At 41.8% G+C, this 19,325-nt stretch overlaps 1 long non-coding RNA gene across 1 annotated transcript in view; it reads right to left on the bottom strand.

Moving 5' to 3' along the window:
* LOC132210014 (uncharacterized) overlaps nt 1-19,325 on the bottom strand; it is a 145,354-nt gene that overhangs the window by 95,275 nt on the left and 30,754 nt on the right. Inside the window, exon 2 of the long non-coding RNA XR_009446169.1 lies at nt 17,844-17,945. This is a non-coding gene — a long non-coding RNA (uncharacterized LOC132210014). The remainder of the gene's footprint in view (nt 1-17,843; nt 17,946-19,325) is intronic.

Raw genomic sequence — 19,325 nt, 5'->3', positions numbered from 1 at the left:
CAAAATGCTAAAGGGAGAAGTTTAGAAATGTCATATTTTGACCAAGATTTTCAAAGTGCTTCAAGAATTTAACTTGCAAGTGGATACTTCCCTTTAAATTTGAACTAGGCATTTTGCACAGCTCCCGCTTACCCAACCTCCAGCTAAAACCCTGCTGGGAATTTCTGCCAATTAAACAAACAAACTGAACTTGCAAACTTGGGCAATCAGTTTGGTGTGCTGTGGATCAGCTTACCACTGACTGCCAGTCCAATGCTAGCACAGATTTTGCCAGTTTTGCAAACATCAGGCTGACGAGTGAATAGTTTTACAATATATTGTATACAACACATATACATGCTATCAAAACATGGAGTGAATACGCATGGAGAATTGGAAGCTGAATGTGTTTTATTGGAAAATAGATGATAATTTGATATATGTCATACTGTTCAGAGGAACCAGTATTCCTAATGCTTCAGAAGAAATGTCTGCAATTAGCAATGAAAGTGATAGAGGTTCTTCAGAAGGAGTCAAATTAACCTTACACAATTTAATATGAAGAAGTTCCAGAAATAGCTCATAATGACAGGACAAATTGCACTAATGTCCTCCAGTAACAAGATTCAATGCAATCAACATGAAAATGGATAGAATTGAAAGTCCTCTGTTTATTTGTGTCCTGGTAAAAACAGAGAGGCCTTACTGTAATCAAAAAACAGAGATTCAGCTGCCCGTGTTTCACCACAGTGTGATGTCTGTGCTTAGTTTCATAATGGAATGAACTAGATTGATGCAGACATAAAACCAATGGCCAAACATTAATGCATAACCTGTAATTGCAATAACGTTGAAGAATTCCTCAGCTTTGGGATGATTGAGTGACCTTGGGTGAAATCTTCAGACTAAGTGTGGAGACGGGCCTAAAAGCAAGAGCTACTTCCGCTTGGGGGCGGCTCAGGTTTCCTTGTGCGAGTACACACTTGTCAACACATTGCATTTCCATGCATGAAGAAAACAACAAATTTTAAGGGCAGGTGGGCAGCGAGTTCTGCTTCCTGCCAAGGCTTGATGGGGTGGATGTGTAGAAGAGGTTTCCTCTTGTGGATGAATTTAGAATTAGGGATCACTGTTGAAAAAAAAATCAGGGATTGCTCACTTAAAGCAGAATTGAGGAGAATTATAAAAAGATGAAAGAACCGTGGATGCCGTAAATCAGGACTAAAAACAGAAGTTGTTGGAAAGGCTTAGCAGGTCTGGCAGCATCTCTTGTTTTTTCTCCATCTTCGGTCTGCCTCCCCCTCTCTCCCTATTTATTCCAGAACCCTCACCCCATCCCCCACTCTGATGAAGGGTCCAGGCCCGAATCATCAGCTTTTGTGCTCCTGAGATGCTGCTTGGCCTGCTGTGTTCATCCAGCCTCACATTTTATTACCTTGGATTCTCCAGCATCTGCAGTTCCCATTATCTCAGCAATTATAAGTCAACCACATTACTGTGGGTCTGGAGTCGCATGACAGTTTCTGACCCTGAAGGGTATTAGTGAACCAGATGGATTTTTCCTCAACATTCGATTGACGATCATCATTAGACTGTAAATGTCAGAGTTTTATTGAATTCAAATTCCACCATCTACCTTTGGCAGGATTCGAACCCTAGTCCCCAGGACATTACATGGGTCTCTGGATTAACAGTCCAATGATAATATCACCAGGCCACTGCCTCCCTTAATAATCTGCTGTGCCCTGTAAGGATATGTCAAATCAATGCTTCATGCCTCAATGAGCATGAGCTAGCATTGTCAGTTTGCCCCGTTCAAGATGTCAGACGAGATTGGATTGCATGCACCTCTATCAAGAGCGTTCAAGTGTAATTACTGTCTGTTACTTCAAAGCCATCGCCAATGCAATGGCACATCTATGTTACTGCCTCTCACATGTATGCCAGGGTTCATATCTAAACATTAAAAAGGGAGCTATGACACTCAGCAGATCATGCATCATTGGCTTACTGACCTTTCATCGCAACAAGGAGAATGTATACATCTGAGGCTATTTCAGCAAAGGCTTGCATGGGACAAGGAGATAACCAGGAAACTTGGCTTCAGGATGAATGGCAACAGGTCATACAATGTTTTACTTTTTGTTTTTAAAATCAACGCAGAGCCCTCTAACTCCTAAATTCCTCCCTTACCACATTCTTAATAGTAATGTAAACAACCCCAGCTCTAGGGATTGACATCTCCATCTGTATCTATCAGTGCACATGACATGTTCCCGTGCCCATGCTAATGTCTCTTCAAAAATGTGCACAAATAGTGTGGGTGGGTACAGACAGCAGGGTATGCCTGACAAAACACCCATTTCACTAGCTGCCAGCCAAGCTGACAGGAGAGCAAGCAGAACATGCTTGTGCTGAACAGGAGACAGGAGATTGGATATCACAGCCATCTAATGAGAAAGCCTCCAACCTGCTACCCCCAGCTCCACCTTGAAGCAGCAATGCTTTTACACATTTCTGGCTCCTAACGCAAACAGCTCTATGTTTTTCTCTGTGGTGCTCGAGTCCCTCTCCTAAGCCAGAACCAATTGTAGATGGCCGCTGGCCCCTCCAATATCCACCTGCATCTCACATCACAGCCTGAAGATGGACAGTCAAGAAAAAGAATGGCACCTCAACATCCCTGAATATAGTATTCAGGCAGGATAGCAAAGGAGGATGTGTAGCGTTATTGATTAAAGAATTAATTATAACTGTGATAAGAGATGATGTACTAAATGGAGCCAACACTGCTGCAGAAACTCAACACTTCCAGCAGCACCTGTGGAATAGAAACAGAGAGTTAACTTTGAGAGTCTGGTATGATGCCTTCAGAATTCACCTGAAGTTCTGTAACCTGAGAAGGTGTGGATAAGGTGCTGGAAAATTGGATTAGAATGGGGAGCTAGCACAGACAAAGTGGGCTGAATGCCCTCGGTCTGTGCTGTAACTTTTCTATGGTCATATGGCTTAGTTTACAAGCAAGTAAAGGCAGTGGTGGAGCAGAATAGCCCCAAAATGATTTATGGCATTTGATGCGGAACCGTAATAGGTGTGTTTATGATTTTTCACTCCCAGTTCGCTGGGGTCGAGGCCAGGAAGTGGGCAAATCTCAGAAATGTTCTCTCTATAAATTAGATCACAGGAAAACTACACACAATGCACACTCAATCTACTGGAGGGCAGTCCTGACTGGGAAGCTGCACTGTGCAGTGTAAAGGGTATCCCTTATGAGTAATACATTTCTGCTGTGAGGAAAACCAGGCAGTGTTCACTGTTCAATGGTTTCTTTGGTTACCCTCAATCCACGACGAGACACCAACCTTGATGTTAGCACACTGGCAGCCTGGGCTGGTTTCCGCTGAGAGGTGAGTGGTTTATTGTTATGGGTACTGATACTACTGCTACCAACTGTGAGGTTTGTATTGTATCCTCACCAGTCCTCATTCATGCTGTAACAGCTAACTGGAAAATTGGCTGCCACCATCATCTTTCCTGCTTAGGGATCTCAAAGACATGCTCCATGTAGGGTATTCGAGGAAAACCACTTAGTCATCTAACGAGAAGAGCCTGTTACCTTATACAAAATGTAGGTTATTGCAGAATAGTGACATTGCTGAAGTTACACCAATTAGTTAGTTACAGAGATGATAAGGAAGACACAGGTGGTCCTTTGAGATTCTAAGCCGTCCTCCTGCCATGTTCACATGACATCATCACATTGAGTGCTTCTTAAGACACTATTAAGGCGTTAACCCTTTCTTGCATTTATACAACATTTTCTACCACTTGCAGAAGTACCAGACGATCTGGCATTTCTAATAGGACTCACCAAAAACTTATTAACACAGCCAAGGTAATCTGTCCTAAGCATCATTCTCATCTTGGTCACAAAAAAAATGGCTTGACTTCTCACTGTAAATGATGTGATTGCGCCAATATTAGGGCAGTTCATCACAAGGGTTGCAGTTTATGCCCTACAACACAATGAATTGAGTGCAAGAAACATCATTTCCATCATTGGCCTACAGGATAGATGCAACAAATTTACAGGAAAAGACCAGGAGGTAAAACATTACTGAAATAAGGTCAGTGATAATGGGAACTGCAGATGCTGGAGAGTTCCAAGATAATAAAATGTGAGGCTGAATGAACACAGCAGGCCCAGCAGCATCTCAGGAGCACAAAAGCTGACGTTTCGGGCCTAGACCCTTCCTGATGAAGGGTCTAGGCCCGAAACGTCAGCTTTTGTGCTCCTGAGATGCTGCTAGGCCTGCTGTGTTCATCCAGCCTCACATTTCATTATCTTGAAATAAGGTCTGTGGTCAGTTTCAGTCAGGGCAGGGCTTGGACAGTTAGTTTTACTCAAAGTATTTTATATTTGTGTAGGCCAGGTTACAGTTGATTTTGGTGACTAGACTAGAGTCACATCCCTGACAAAGGCCCACCATCTGAGGGGGGACTTGGATCAAGAAGCTAGATGAAAGCATAGCAGCAGAGCCTGAGGAACGTTCTCAGATTCTTTAAGCTGAGAAGGTGGAGGGATTCACAGATAGCCGTCACCTTCTCCAGGTGCCCAGTCAATCTAACAACAGGAAAATAAACGAAGGGCTTGGAGAGAAGACTGGTAAAACTCGGCTGCAGATTTCTGCACTCGCTTACCGAAACATAGGAAAATAGAAGAATGTAAGAGAAACTGTCCACTGTGCCTAGATGAATGCAGTTCCAATACCACTCAGGAAATTCAAAATTGCTATCTCAAAGCAGCCCAATTAATCAGCACCCCATCCACCTCCTGAAACTTTCACTGCCTCTACCACAGTGCACAATTTCTGTAGTATGTCCCATCTACAAGGTACTTTGCATCAAATTGGCAAGGCTCCTTCAACAGCACTCCTCACACCTGAAATCTCGACCAGCAAGTAACGTCTACCACAACGTAATAACCTCCACCACTGAGTAACCTCCATAACATAGTAACCTCTACCACTAAGTAACAACAATTAGCATTGGGCTAGAAATGGAGAACTTGCGAGTAGCACCCATGGCTGGTATGCACAAAAAAGAAAGAAATGTCCCACTGTCAATGGGAACCCCAAGTCCCTGTAGCAACACTCCTTTGAAAAATGCATGATGCAAGTTGACCCTGCAGGCAGCAAGTTCCTGCAATTAATCAGTGACTGCCTTCAGCTCATTCCATGGAGTCCCTCCAAATTCTAAACAGAGCAATCACCACATGTATCCATATAGCTGCTTCAGTGATTTAAATAATTCAGAAATGCTAAAGCACACCATTAATGATAAGGTCCTAATGCAGAATGTTTACTATGAAGTGAGTTAATTCGCATTATCCATATGGAGTCAGCTAGCTGCTAATGTGAACTGTTCATCTTCAAGTCAAGTATCTTGGATGGAGCAGATTGGATGGAGGCCTGATGGTACAATGGTAGTGTCCCCACTTCTGAGCCAGGAGACCTAAATTCAAATTCCACTTGCTCCAGGGGTGTGTGATCATATCTCTGAACAAGTTGATTAGAAAATATTTAGAGCAGATTAGAAGTCTAGGCTAACACTTCTACCAATCGTAGCCTCTCAAAGAGTTTTGAATTTATCTGAGGATTATTTGGTGTAGTGCTGGTTAACAAAGATTCTGAAACCCACTTTTTACTTCCTAATTCCTTCATCACGTGCTACTGATCTGTTTGGGAACTCATTCTTCAAAAACAATTGCCAGTGATTACTTTAAGAATTATTCCATTGTTTATCCTTATGAATAATAAAAATGGCTTCAAATGTGGAATTCATAAGTTAATAACCAAACAATGTTTCAAGAATGATTAAACACGGCAAGAATAAGTTCATGGCAAATAAGTTATATAAAATGATTCTGGAATTAATCCATGTGTATGGTTGCGGCTTATCCACCTCATTAAGTCGGCTTAAAGTTTTAGCAAGGACCTGTACTCAGAATCGCACTGCTTCCCTCCCTTATGTACTTTTGTAGCTAACACTTCAGTCTATGTGATCTTCCGGATTGGATTTGTTCTCAAGCGGACAAAGAGAAAATTCTTCCCCTTATCGATTCTGTTTTTTCCTTCACTTGGGTGGATGGAAGCGATGGGTGTTATGTTTATCTGATCATGATTGCATATGTAGGTTGGATTAATCCAACTGGTCTTATCTCACCCATTAATTTTGGCACGTTCAACTCTCCTCCAATCTATGTGGTCGATTTTAATTCTTCGGGAAACTGAAAAAGATGGGTGCAATTCTGGCTTTACACCTGGCTCTGTTCTCCTCTTCACTGCCCAAGGAGTAAGTTAAAACTGTCTGCTAAAATACGTGAATCAGGATCTACACCTGCCGTCCAGCTACAGTGCCCCTAACTTTTATCCCCGTGAAATCCTCTCAGTCATTTTCAAGGGACTGAGCTGGTAACAGCCTGGCCTGGCACTAAAGGACCTGCTGTACAAAGCATGTAATTACCAAGCTATTCGAGAAGCACGAGAGGACAATGATCGTACTGTATCATAAACATTTCTTGGGCAAGTCTGAGACTTAGGATTCTTTGAAGAACTTTGGGGCACAGTTACAAATTGCCCCATGAATGCAAGAGGTTAACATCTTTTTTGGGGGTGATAGGGGAGAATAAGAGATTGGTTTCCACACCACAGTGCTTCCTTATCTCAAGCTTCCTTAGCCAATCCAGCCTCTTCCTCTTTCTCTGAGTAAACTCAGGAAACAGAAAAAAATTTCTCCATTTGATTGGATCAACTGCCACCTAGTGGTTGGAAGACAAACTCAACATTTTCAGACAGTTTAATCGTGATAATGGGCTGCAGATACTGGAGAATCCAAGATAATAAAATGTGAGGCTGGATGAACACAGCAGGACCAGTAGCATAATTCAGGAGCACAAAAGCTGATGTTTCGGGCCTAGACCCTAACCTGTTCTTCCTCTCACCCATCCCTTCTTCCCACCCCAAGCCACACCTCCATCTCCTACCTACTAACCTCATCCCACCTCTTTGACCTGTCCGTCTTCCCTGGACTGACCTATCCCCTCCCTACCTCCCCACCTATACTCTCCTCTCCACCTATCTTCTTTTCTCTCCATCTTCGGTCCGCCTCCCCCTCTCTCCCTATTTATTCCAGAACCCTCACCCCATCCCCTTCTCTGATGAAGGGTCTAGGCCCGAAACGTCAGCTTTTGTGCTCCTGAGATGCTGCTGGGCCTGCTGTGTTCATCCAGCCTCACATTTTGTTTTCAGACAGTTATTCTGCACTGTAACGTCTCCACTCAGGAATTCGTTGGACCAAGTTACTTCTGGATTTTCAAATTTTCTCCTTTGCAGGATGATGTTAGAATTCTGAACTACGAACATGTGAATCGGAAACTCTGTAGATATGCGTATTTACCAAAAGCAAAAGTCAGTGATAGAACACTATAAATGAGAAATAAAAATAATTTTCCTCGTCTCAAGTACAGTATCTCCCATGTTTCTGTTCTCAAGGTACTGTACGAGAATGGTGTCATCAACTGCTGCAATCTATTTAAAACCGTTCTGGGCCATTAGATTTTCTGAACAATAGATTTGGAGCAGTTTGGGTGGCACGGTGGCTCAGTGGTTTGCACTGCTGCCTCACAGCACCAGGGACCCAGGTTCAATTCCACCCTCAGGTGACTGTCTGTGTGGAGTTTGCACATTCTCCCCATGTCTGTGTGGGTTTCTTCTGGTTTCTTCCCATAGTCCAAAGATGTGCAGGTTAGGTGGATTGGTCATGCTAAATTGCCCATAGTGTTTAGGGGTCCGTAAATTAGGTGGGTTATAGGAGGATGGGTCTGGGTGGGATGCTCCAAGGGTCAGTGTGGATTTCTTGGGCCAAACGGCCTGTTTCCACACTGTAGGGATTCTGTGATTCTTCCACTGTATGTATTAAAATGATCACTTCTTTCATTCAGATAATTTCAGTTTTACATCAATTTTGTCAGTGATGCATTAATCATACAGTTAATGGCAGTTGTCTTTTCCCTAGGACAGGGATTTCAAGACTAAGGGGCACCTTTTTAAAGTGAGAGGAGAGAGATTTTAAAAAGGCATGAAAGGCAATTTTATTTTTACACATAGGATGGTTCGCATGTGGAACAAACTTTGAGGATGTAGTGGATGTGGGTACAATTACAACATTTAAAAGATATTTGGATAGGTACATAAATAGGAAAGGTTTAGAGGGATATGGGCCTGGAACAGGCAGGTGGACTAGTTTAGTTTGGGAACAAAAAAAAGAACTGAGGATGCTGTAAATCAGGAACAAAAGCAAAGTTGCTGGAAAAGCTCAGCAGGTCTGGCAGCATCTGTGGAGGAGAAAACAGAGTTAACGTTTCGGGTCCGGTGACCGTTCCTCAGAACTTCGTCAGTTTAGTTTGGGATAATGTTCGGCATGGACTGGTTGAACCACCGGGTCCATTTCCATGCTGTATGACTCTGATGACTCTAATTATTGCATTATCACATATTTAGTAGTTTTCCCTTAACAACAGCTCCAAAGCTTCCCTCAAAAAAAACTGATCCCTCCTTGCTGCTTCAAAATTCTAAATCTGATGAGACACAAAAATAGTCAGGGATAATAAGCTTAGTAAAAGTACTCCTTTTTTCCCATCTAAAATTAGGACTAACAAATGTTTTTTGGCATTGCTTATGAGAGCTGGTAAATGTGCTAGATTTACTGGAACATTTTATCATGTAAGAAATGACTTAAATGACGTTTACAATATAATTGCCAATGACAACATTGTTCATGTGAGCTGACTGTCATGCTAGCCTTCCAATAGATGGGTGCCATTCATAAGCAAGACTGAGCACGAAACTCTCCTTCTCTGCCTGCCACATGCATCATGGAAGGATTTACGAGTTGAGAAATACCCCGTTTGCTCACAGCATTAACTCATCTTCCTCGTCCTTCATGTAGGATTTAAACCTGGTGCTTCTGGCTCAGAGATGGGGATGCTACCAGTGTGCCACCACATCCCCAACCTTCCCCCACTCCCAGTGTCCTTCACTACGCTTCAACAATCAAAGAAGATTTGAGCAGGCAGGCAAGTCAGAAGCATTTGGGCTGAGAAGGTAAGTGAGTAGATAGATTGCCAAGCATGTGGATGAATGGACCACCACCTATTCTGGGAGGTCAGAAGTCAGAGATTGTGGTGGGATTCTGTGGAGCCAAAGGGAGCCTTGCCCAGGCTCAAGAAGCAGCAGGTAATTGCTATCAGTTCCGCAGGGGATACTTGCTGTAATCGTGTGACCATCAGATCTCCCCCAGGATTGACATCATGCTCACTGAGAGCTGCAAGCCAGGCTGAGGCCAGCACTTGTCACTGCCAGGAGCAGTGGGAACATCAACTGGAAGGAGATAACAGGACAAGCTATAGGAGAGGGTGCAGAGACAAGGACAGAAGGTGACTTTCAACTGTCCCTCTCCTTCCCAATGCTAGGCCCCTTAATTGTGCCCAGAGAGCTCGATTACAAGAGATTCTGCGAAAAATCGCTGGCAAGCCAAATGGATTCAAATCCTACCACAGCAGGTAGCGGAATTTAAATTAACATTGGTGTGAGGGAAACAGTAGCTCTCCAGATAGGAGTCTACATGGTATGGCTCCAAGAATGGGTCGCTTCTGTAGCTACATTCTTACATCTGCAGTGACAGTGATGGTCAGACAGCCAGGTGTTGATATAAAGTGTTAGTACATTTATGAATGCAGTCTTCTATTTCCAATGAAATGTTACCTATACCATCTACAAAGTCTCAGAAGCTATTCATTTGCATTTCCCTCCCATTATATGAACATACAACTGCGTAAACACAGCACTGTCAAGGCACAGCGCATGTGTAATAAGGTGGACAGTGGAAAATTTCGTGAGATAACTTGCTAGCACTCAGAGACAAACTCTCGGTGAAAATCCCAGAAACTGACAACTGGGCTGATTTTTGATAAAATTGAGCTTTAAATGTATGATGGCAGAAAAAACAAAAGCTGTGATGTATTTAGAATATATTGAAGGTACATAGGCCTGAAGAAATTAGAATTTATTTTTGGAATAGGTATCACCAATTCAACCCCTCTAATCGCTTCCTCTATCAGATCATGGTTGTTACCTTAACTCCGCTTACCCACCAGTCTTGCATATCATGTAATTCTCTTACTTTACTAGTACTTCTCACTCTTAGGCTTAATATTCCATAGTAACGAAGGAAACTTCACCAAAAGCACATCCAAAAAAAACCCCTGAAACCTACATTCAAGCTTAAACAAACATTATAATTCTCTGGCAATCAGGCCAGTTACCCAACTCAGAAATTCTCACTTACAATGTGGTAAAGATTTACAGGTACAAATGGTTGTGTAATTATTTAAACTGAGAAAAAACTGTTCATCAAATAGATATAAGCATATGCTTTGCCTCATGTGCGTCTTAAAGTGGGAAAACAAAGTCTAAGTCTAAAACTGTTTGTCAATCCAACACCTGTTTGCTTCGAAACCATCAAAACTGTGCTTGCACAGTGACAGTCAATGCTCAGAAAAAGTCTATTAACAGCAGAGCAAACGAACATTAGAAATTTAAAGTTCAGAAGTTAATCATATAGCACACGGTGACTCTGCTGGTAGTTTTAAACCCTAATGATTTCACTGTCGCCCCATTTCATCCTCTTTGTAAATATTTATCATAATCATTCATTGTAGCAAAGGATTCCATCCTCCGACTTTCCAATGAATTTTCTTTTATGACCTCTCCTCATTCATTTTAAAGTGATGAATCATCATCACTAATATCCCACCAAAATAAACAGCTTTTCTCTCTCAATCAAATCCACTCACAGCAATTTTACCGCAGCAAAATGTTTGCAAATTATCTCTTAAAAAAACCCCATCTTTACTTAAATCGCCAGGCATACTTCAGAATACAAGACGACAGATTAAATAAATGTTATTGGGGAGATTAGTTGCTTCCCGCTTCCCGTAAATTTGGAGTTGGAAACTTTAAACGAATAAAGGAATTGTTTAGGTTGTTGCAACTTACCCGGAGGTATCTTTTCTAGCTCATTCTATTTTTAAATTTACAAGCTCTCTACTTCTTCAGTTTTGAGCTATTACTGTTTTATTAACATGATACTTAAGCCAATTTTGTGCAAGTGATGCATTTCAAGTGTAGTCATCCATCATCAAATCTGGCTGGACCAAACCAAGTGCTATTGGGTCTCCTCTGATTCTTATGTCAATACAGTTCTTTCTACTTCTTTGTACAGTAAATGATTACCTTTGCATACTTTTGACAATAGGCAGGACAAAATAAACTTTCACACACATGTCAGAAGTGATGGATATTGCAGGCACTGAATGTATCATTTGGAACTATATATTGTCCTCTCCCTCCCCGCTGCTGGGTCAAAACCCTCGAGCTCCCTTGCTAACAACATTGTGGTGTACATTACAAAGACTGCACTGGTTCAAGAAGGCAGATCATTCCCACTTCTTTAAGGGCAATTAGGGATGGGCAATAAATGCCTATGAATGAATAAGTAAAACTAAAAATACCTTACAGCAGATCTCCTGTGGCATTGTCAGCAGTGATAGTGGATGTGCTTTTGCACAAGGTTGTAAGGTCAGCACATAATGCTAGGGGTGCTGAGATAAAGAATTGGAGGAGCTGTGTTTTACTGTTCTTAAGAAATAATTTAAATTTTCAGTCTCAATCCCCTGCTTCCTCACAATTAAAGCAGAGCGTAATTAACTGATTTACTTTTTTTCTGCACATGACATCAGAACAAGATTGTTATCCAAGTTATGTTTGCTGAACTAAAAGATGTTGTCTTTGATATTCAGAGGTTTGTTGCTTTGGTAAATTAAACTGGTTGTGTACATGACAAATGAACCATTGCACTGTGTAATCTACAGTCTTAATGTATCAGAATAGTTCATCAGGTGCACTTCTTTTGCTTATTCAGAACAACCAGTGAAAATTCCACAGCCTTCCCATTACTCAGCCTACCTGAGAGTGAAGAATGTTTCAATCCGGTCACTGTAATGGCTCACCTTACAAACTCATGACCACTTCTGCTCACACCATTTTGAATCAAGCTTAAGCGGTAACTAGTGCTGGTGAGTGGAGCACTTGCTACCTGTATGACCACTTATCACAGAGACCATCCACAAACTTCCTTCATTCTTACACAATTCCAAGAAGCAGGACTTGGCACTTTAAGGTTAACTAAAATAGTGAGAGGGGAAACTACCTCAAGACAGCAAGAAAAATACATGCCCAATTCAGCACAGACCGGGGTCTCTACAATTCAGAACCACAGCAGACAATCAGTATTAAAAAGGTGCTGTAAAAGGCCTGTGATTTAGCCACTCATATCTTGAGAGCCTTCAATTTTCTGCAACTTCTGCCAAACCACTGACGTTAAGGCGCACTGCCACCATTTTGTTTTCTCAGACCCTGAGTCCTGAATTAATTTTTCAGAATCCTAATTGATAGCACAGTGTGTTACAAGGTTCCGTTTATTTTCATAATAAATATTTGGCATTTGCAATGTTTCTTTTTCAGTAAGCAACACTCCAGACTTTGAAAGGTCAGCTAGGAGAAGGTCGGGAAAGGGGGAGAACATCATTTTGCTCCCAACCTTAAGATGAACTCCAGCCAGCTAACTGTACATTGCGAAACAAACAGTTTTAAATAACTGTATGGCAGTTCTCAATGAGCTCGGCAGTAATTTGTGGCGTGCATGGAGACAATAATTCACTATGGGTACAGAGGACTTATCCCATCACTGAGAAATACCTCAAATTATTTCAGACTGACTGGTTGCTGTCCATCGATCCGTATCTTGTGCAGATCATGGGGAAATGCACAGTAACAGGAGTATGGCTTGGCTACACAGGGATTGGGCTGCTGTTTTAACGAGAAATACTGCTCCACTGCTGAGTGATAATCTCCGCACCAGAGAAAGAAGAGGTCCTGCCAATTACCACAGCAACAGCTTTGGTAAAATCAGTTGCAGGGTCAGTTTTCTTAGCAGCACAGGAGCCAGCTACCTATCTCCTGCACTGAGAAATGCCAAGATCGAAACCATCTCCCAACACCAAGGAATGAGTGAATCCATCCAATAATTACATGCCACAAAAGGAGAAATAAGGCTTTTTCTGATGAAGGGTCTAGGCCTGAAACGTCAGCTTTTGTGCTCCTGAGATGCTGCTTGGCCTGCTGTGTTCATCCAGCTCCACATTTTGTTATCTAGGAGAAAGAAGCCGACTGATTTGAATATCTAATTTGGATAAATATTTTCCTGTGGAAAGAAGATTGGAAGTCTTTTTTTTAGGTATTGGTGATTATATTTGTAATACAGGTCAGTGTTTTTTTTTATAGCCCTGTCTGTGGTGAGGTGTAAATATAGGTATCAGTGATAATGGGAACTGCAGATGCTGGAGAATCCAAGATAACAAAATGTGAGGCTGGATGCACACAGCAGGCCCAGCAGCATCTCAGGAGCACAAAAGCTTTTGTGCTCCTTAGATGCTGCTGGGCCTGCTGTGTGCATCCAGCCTCACATTTTATTATCCTGTAAATATAGGTAGTTTAATAATGGCTGCCTGTGACTCAGCATGAGTTAGTCTAAATACAAACAACAGAAATATGACAATCAGACTGGGATGGAATCTTCTTTCACATTTTATTTGAGAAAATGAGGACAGAAGAGCATTGTGATATATTTGGAGAACTCCTAAAGTTGATTTTGGGGAAGTTTGATCATATGAAAGAGTTCTGCATTCACATCATATTCAGATCCACAAAGTGTCAGAGTAGTAAGTAAACTGAAGAGAACTGGTCCTGAAGCTGTATTTGGGAATGTTAATGAACAGGACGAATGCAATTAGCAACAAAGATTCAATTTTTGGCTGAATAGAAATAAAATGGAGAATGAGGTTAAAGTAACTGTTTTCCTTTCTGTAATGAGGTCAGATGCTATTGATGTGGTATTATACCGATGTTACCAAGGAAATCCCATTTCAATGGAATCTGCAGAAATTAATAAAGTTTTGCACACAGGTTATCACACACAAATAGCACGGAGTTCATTTCTAGTAGTTGCCAAGTGAGATCCCATTATCAACATCCTGGGGGTTAGCACTGACCAGAAACTGAACTGGAACATGAAGTAGTGGTACTGGTGTTGGACTGGGGTGGACAAGGTCAGAAATCACACAACACCAGGTTATTGTGAAACAGGTTTATTGGAAAACACATGCTCTCAGAGTGTAGCTTGTTTAGTAGTTTGTTTAATACACCCTCATTAATTGAGTGGCCCTTTGATCTTTTACTTATAAATTCTACGTTCTGTGTGCTTCTTTCTCATTTCACCTAACAAAAGGGGCTACATTCCGAAAGCTTGTGTTTCCAAAAAAAAACCTGTTAAACTATAACCTGGCGTTGTGTGACTTCTGAACTGGATTAGCCATAGATACAGAGGCCACAATAGCAGATCAGAGGCTACAAATACTGCAGTGAGTAACTCACCTCCTGACTGTACAAAACCTGTCCACTATTTGCAAAGGCACAAGTCAGGAGTGTGATGGAATACTCCCCTCTTGCCTGGAGGAGCGCGGCTCCAACAACACTCAAGAAGCTTGAAACCATCAAAGCCCACTAAATTGGCACCACATCCACAAACATTCATTCCTTTCATCACCAATAATCAGTAGTAGCAATGTGTATCATCTACATGATGCACTGTGAGAACATTTGAAGGCTCCTCCAACAGCACCTTCCAAATGTATAACCATTACCATCTAGAATGGCAAAGGCAGCAAATTCATGGGAACACCATCACTTGGCAAGGTGCCTGCCAAGCCACATAGTGGGCCTGTATCTATACTGTATGTTTCTATGACTTTGTTCAATGGGATTAGTGTAGTTTGGTATTTGTTGATTAACATAGACGTGGTGAGCCGAATGATCCGTTTCTATGCTGGATGACTGTATGACCATCATGACTAGAAAATATATTGCCATTCCTTCAGTGTCCCTGGAACTGCCTCCCAATTGGTACTGTGGGGTCTACCTAATGCAAATGGACTGCAGCAGCAGTTCAAGATGGCAGCTCATCACCACCTTCTCCAAGGCAAGTAGGAATGAACAATGGACACTGGCCCAGCCAACACAAAGCCAATGATTATTTCAGATTAAATCTTAAAAGTAATAAAACAGTTCTGTTACTTGTCAAGTTAGAAGCCAACCAGACAGACATGTTTGTGGGACAGCCAAAAAACAATAAAATCCAGGATAAGCTTCTGAGCCAAGCGACGCAATAATGAGGGAGCGGACCTACAGTGAGGTTGCAGGCATGGAAATGCTAGAAAGACAGAGAGTTGTAAATTGCCACAGAGATCTTTTCCTAAACCAGCACACATTATGATATGGGGAGGTGGTTCACCAGATTTCACTAAGCTCAAGGACACAGCCCCTCAGTTTACTGTTCTGAAGTCAGAATTTTAAGTGTTACCTTTACATCATAGTCACCAAACATCAGATGCTGCCGTTTCAAGTCAAAGTGCTTTGTCTTTAGGGAAATCAGTCAGATCCAGGTGCCATGCAGCAATAAAGAAAACAATAATGCTTCTGATTGTGGTGAAATTCCAGATCATAGAACCTCATGATTGTGAATGTTAGAGCTCGAAACAGAAGTTGATGCTAATAAAAAGGAAGATTAAAACAGCAAATGGAAGACAAGAGTACAAAATGCTGAAGATGTAATTCCAGTATATTCAGTGAAAGCAAAAGTATGAGATTCACGCTCATAGACAGGTTAAGTACTCACCCTCATCATTGCCTGTTCATATGAATGAAGGTCATGCTGGCGTAGGACTGAATAGAATGATGCATCCCATGACTTGCTATTGATTGTACAATAGAAGAGAACAATTTCTCCCTTTTGAGAAGGAATTAGTTTCAGAAAATTTGGTCCATTCAGGCTGTTTATTCGTAGTATGGTTCAATACGAGTACGTCTGTCATTTAGGAAGTGCTAAGAAGACAACGTAGTCTTTGAGGAAGGAGATCGGGTAATAAAATTAGATGTCACAAGGCTGACATCAAGATAAATGACATCAAGGCACTAATTAAGGGCAGGGGCAAGTTGAAAAATGAGACTCACGTTAGTGGAAAAATCTACGAGGAATGACTTAGTACCCTGAGGATCATCAACCTTACAGAAAGTTATACCTAAAGTTATTTCATGAGAGGAATCTAAAGCTGGTATGTTCACATTTGACGGGTAAAACTCAAGACACAGGCTTAGCAGTGTGATGGCAAACATGGTGCTGATACTGGGCAGGAATTTTATAGTCAGGGAGTGATCACAACAGCTGGAAAAGGCTGCAGAACAAATGATTGAAATGAACTCAATTGAAAATAAGCTCGAACCAAAGGAAGAAGGAGGTTTGATATTCTGCAAGGATAAGATCAAATGGTCAAAACCTATAACAACATGAAGTCCTATTTAAACCATGGTCAATGGAGTTCAATTACATCAGTGTTGCAAGGCTCGAAAGGTAAGATCATTGCATAATACAAATGTCAGCAATAGGACCAAAAATGTTTGACAATAAAAGATGAGGAATTTACTTTCTTTGTTTTCAAATTATTCAGGGAGCAATCTTGACATATGTGGCTGAGTTAAAACCTCTTCATAAAACAGAAATATGTAAGCACAAAAGGTGGAAATGAAGCATTCTTCATTAAATCAGATGTGTGCTGCTATAAAATTTTAAAATGGGCTCTGTTTTGCAATTACAGCAAGCCAGGCTCACTTGAGTCTAGCAGGTAAAGAGAAACTGAGCATAATATAACCTTAGAGCAGAGCAGCTCAATCCTCACTCTCTCATCGGTCAGTCGGGCAACAAGATCTGACAAGTTCTGTGCTGGAGTAATCAGTAAGAATGCTTTTCCGGAACACTATCGATTAATCACTGCAGGAAAATGCCCGGCAACACAGGCTCTTCTGTGATACCATCCTGACCATTACAAGTTGTGGGGCAAAGTGAAACCAAATCAGAAAGTCTGGATGCATTTGAAAAGACTATCTAGTTTTGAGTGACGGCACACCCAGAATCCCGCGCTTGCATTAAATTCAATCTGAATGCACTGTACAGTAGTACTGTCAGGCTGTCACCACTAGAGGGTCCCAGGCATCCATATATTTCCTTCAATGGTTGAAAAGTTGTCCTGAGGCAGACAGCATTGCTCTTTACTGTTTTAGCTGGATGTGTTTAAAAGGATGATCCGGACATTCTTAAGGTCTATAACCAGGCAGTATATTCAACAAAATACATACAACAGTTCACTTCTTCTCCAGAGACATAATTAGCAGTTCAAGTTATCATACTTACAAACAAGGAAGTAGCAAACCTTACCCTAAAAATGATGTAGAGTGCCGCTGTTGGATTGGGATGGACACGGTCAAAAGTCACACGACATCAGGTTATAGTCCAAGAACTTTATTTCAAAAATCACAAGCTTTCATAGAGCTGGCCCTTCATCAGCTTGTGATTTCAAATAAACCTCTAGGAACGCAACCTGGTGTCGTGTGACTTTTGACCCTGATAAACAAACCATGTTCAGGGGGCCAAAAGCAAACAAGAAATGGATGCATGATGGGTTCGTTATACTGCAGAATGTCATGAATTTAAACTATTTTTATGCTTTCTACAAATGCATGGACTTTCGAGACATGTTACCAATGTCCTTTAGGTAAAGAAACTGCCAACCTTACCTGGTCTTGACTACGTGTGATGCCAGATCCATATCATTGTGGTTAATTCTTCACTCTTTGGGAAATTAGGGAAGGACACTAAATGCCAGCGTTGCCCATATCCTGTGAATAAATTTTTTAAAAATTGTTAACACTCATTATATTTTGCTGTCATCATGTAAAGTAAAATTTAACAAAAGGTGGTAATCTTCTAATTAAGAAGTATAAAGTTTAAATTAAGCACGCTGGACTTACTACATCCTCTAGTCCCTAAGATTCATCATTCAATGCATCACTGTCAGTGAACTTCTGTGCGTGCAAAATGACAGCTATATTTCCACACAAAATAGTCTTCAATTTCCACATAATTCATTGGATTGAGTGCTCCAAGACTGCTTTGATAAAAAGCAACTACATAAATCTTTGTTAGGGCCCTAATGTTGCTTTTTTTTTGCAATGTTGCTCGACATCTTTAATGGGATAAATGAGATTGGTTCAAACTAAGGAAGTGACCAGCAGGGGGAGATGAAACATCACATTAGTCCTCTAGCCTGATTACTGTCTGTAAGGATTTAGAATATAAATTCAAAACCAAACTGAGGCTGCAATACCTCAAACATTCAGGGCAGCTCAGGTGGCTCACCCTGTCTGATATTAATACCAGTGTGAGTGTGCTATGTGCACACCAGAGGCATCCAGAAGGGGCAGAACAAAACATCAGAACAACTTCTAAAGCCAATTTGCCAAGTTGAACCTCATGGATATGGTTGACACTCTCTCTTAATCGCTCCCAAATGAATGTATATTCAACTGTCCCAGGTCTCTCTCAACCTCAATCACCCTTTTGCTACCTCCATGCCAGCCTCCCAGCACCAACCCTCATTCTTCCCTTCCACTATTTAAAGAGTTAACCATCCAACTTACAGGCAATGAAGTTACAATCTACTTTTCCTTTGTGTGAAGGTAAACTGAGTTTTATATCCCCACCCCGTCTGCTTTCCGGAGAGAGCGCTCTCTCCGTGACTCCCTTGTTTGCTCCACACTGCCCTCCAACCCCACCACGCCCGGCACCTTCCCCTGCAACCGCAGGAAATGCTACACTTGCCCACACACCTCCTCCCTCACCCCTATTCCAGGCCCCAAGATGACATTCCACATTAAGCAGAGGTTCACCTGCACATCTGCCAATGTGGTATACTGCATCCACTGTACCCGGTGTGGCTTCCTCTACATTGGGGAAACCAAGCGGAGGCTTGGAGACCGCTTTGCAGAACACCTCCGCTCAGTTTGCAACAAACAACTGCACCTCCCAGTCACAAACCATTTCCACTCCCCCTCCCATTCTTTAGATGACATGTCCATCATGGGCCTCCTGCAGTGCCACAATGATGCCACCCGTAGGTTGCAGGAACAGCAACTCATATTCCGCCTGGGAACCCTGCAGCCTAATGGTATCAATGTGGACTTCACCAGCTTCAAAATCTCCCCTTCCCCAACTGCATC

This window comes from Stegostoma tigrinum, chromosome 9 (assembly GCF_030684315.1).
Source record: "Stegostoma tigrinum isolate sSteTig4 chromosome 9, sSteTig4.hap1, whole genome shotgun sequence".
Lineage (NCBI taxonomy): Eukaryota > Metazoa > Chordata > Chondrichthyes > Orectolobiformes > Stegostomatidae > Stegostoma > Stegostoma tigrinum.
Note: the sequence above shows the minus strand (reverse complement) of the source record. Positions and strands in the feature narration are given on the sequence as shown.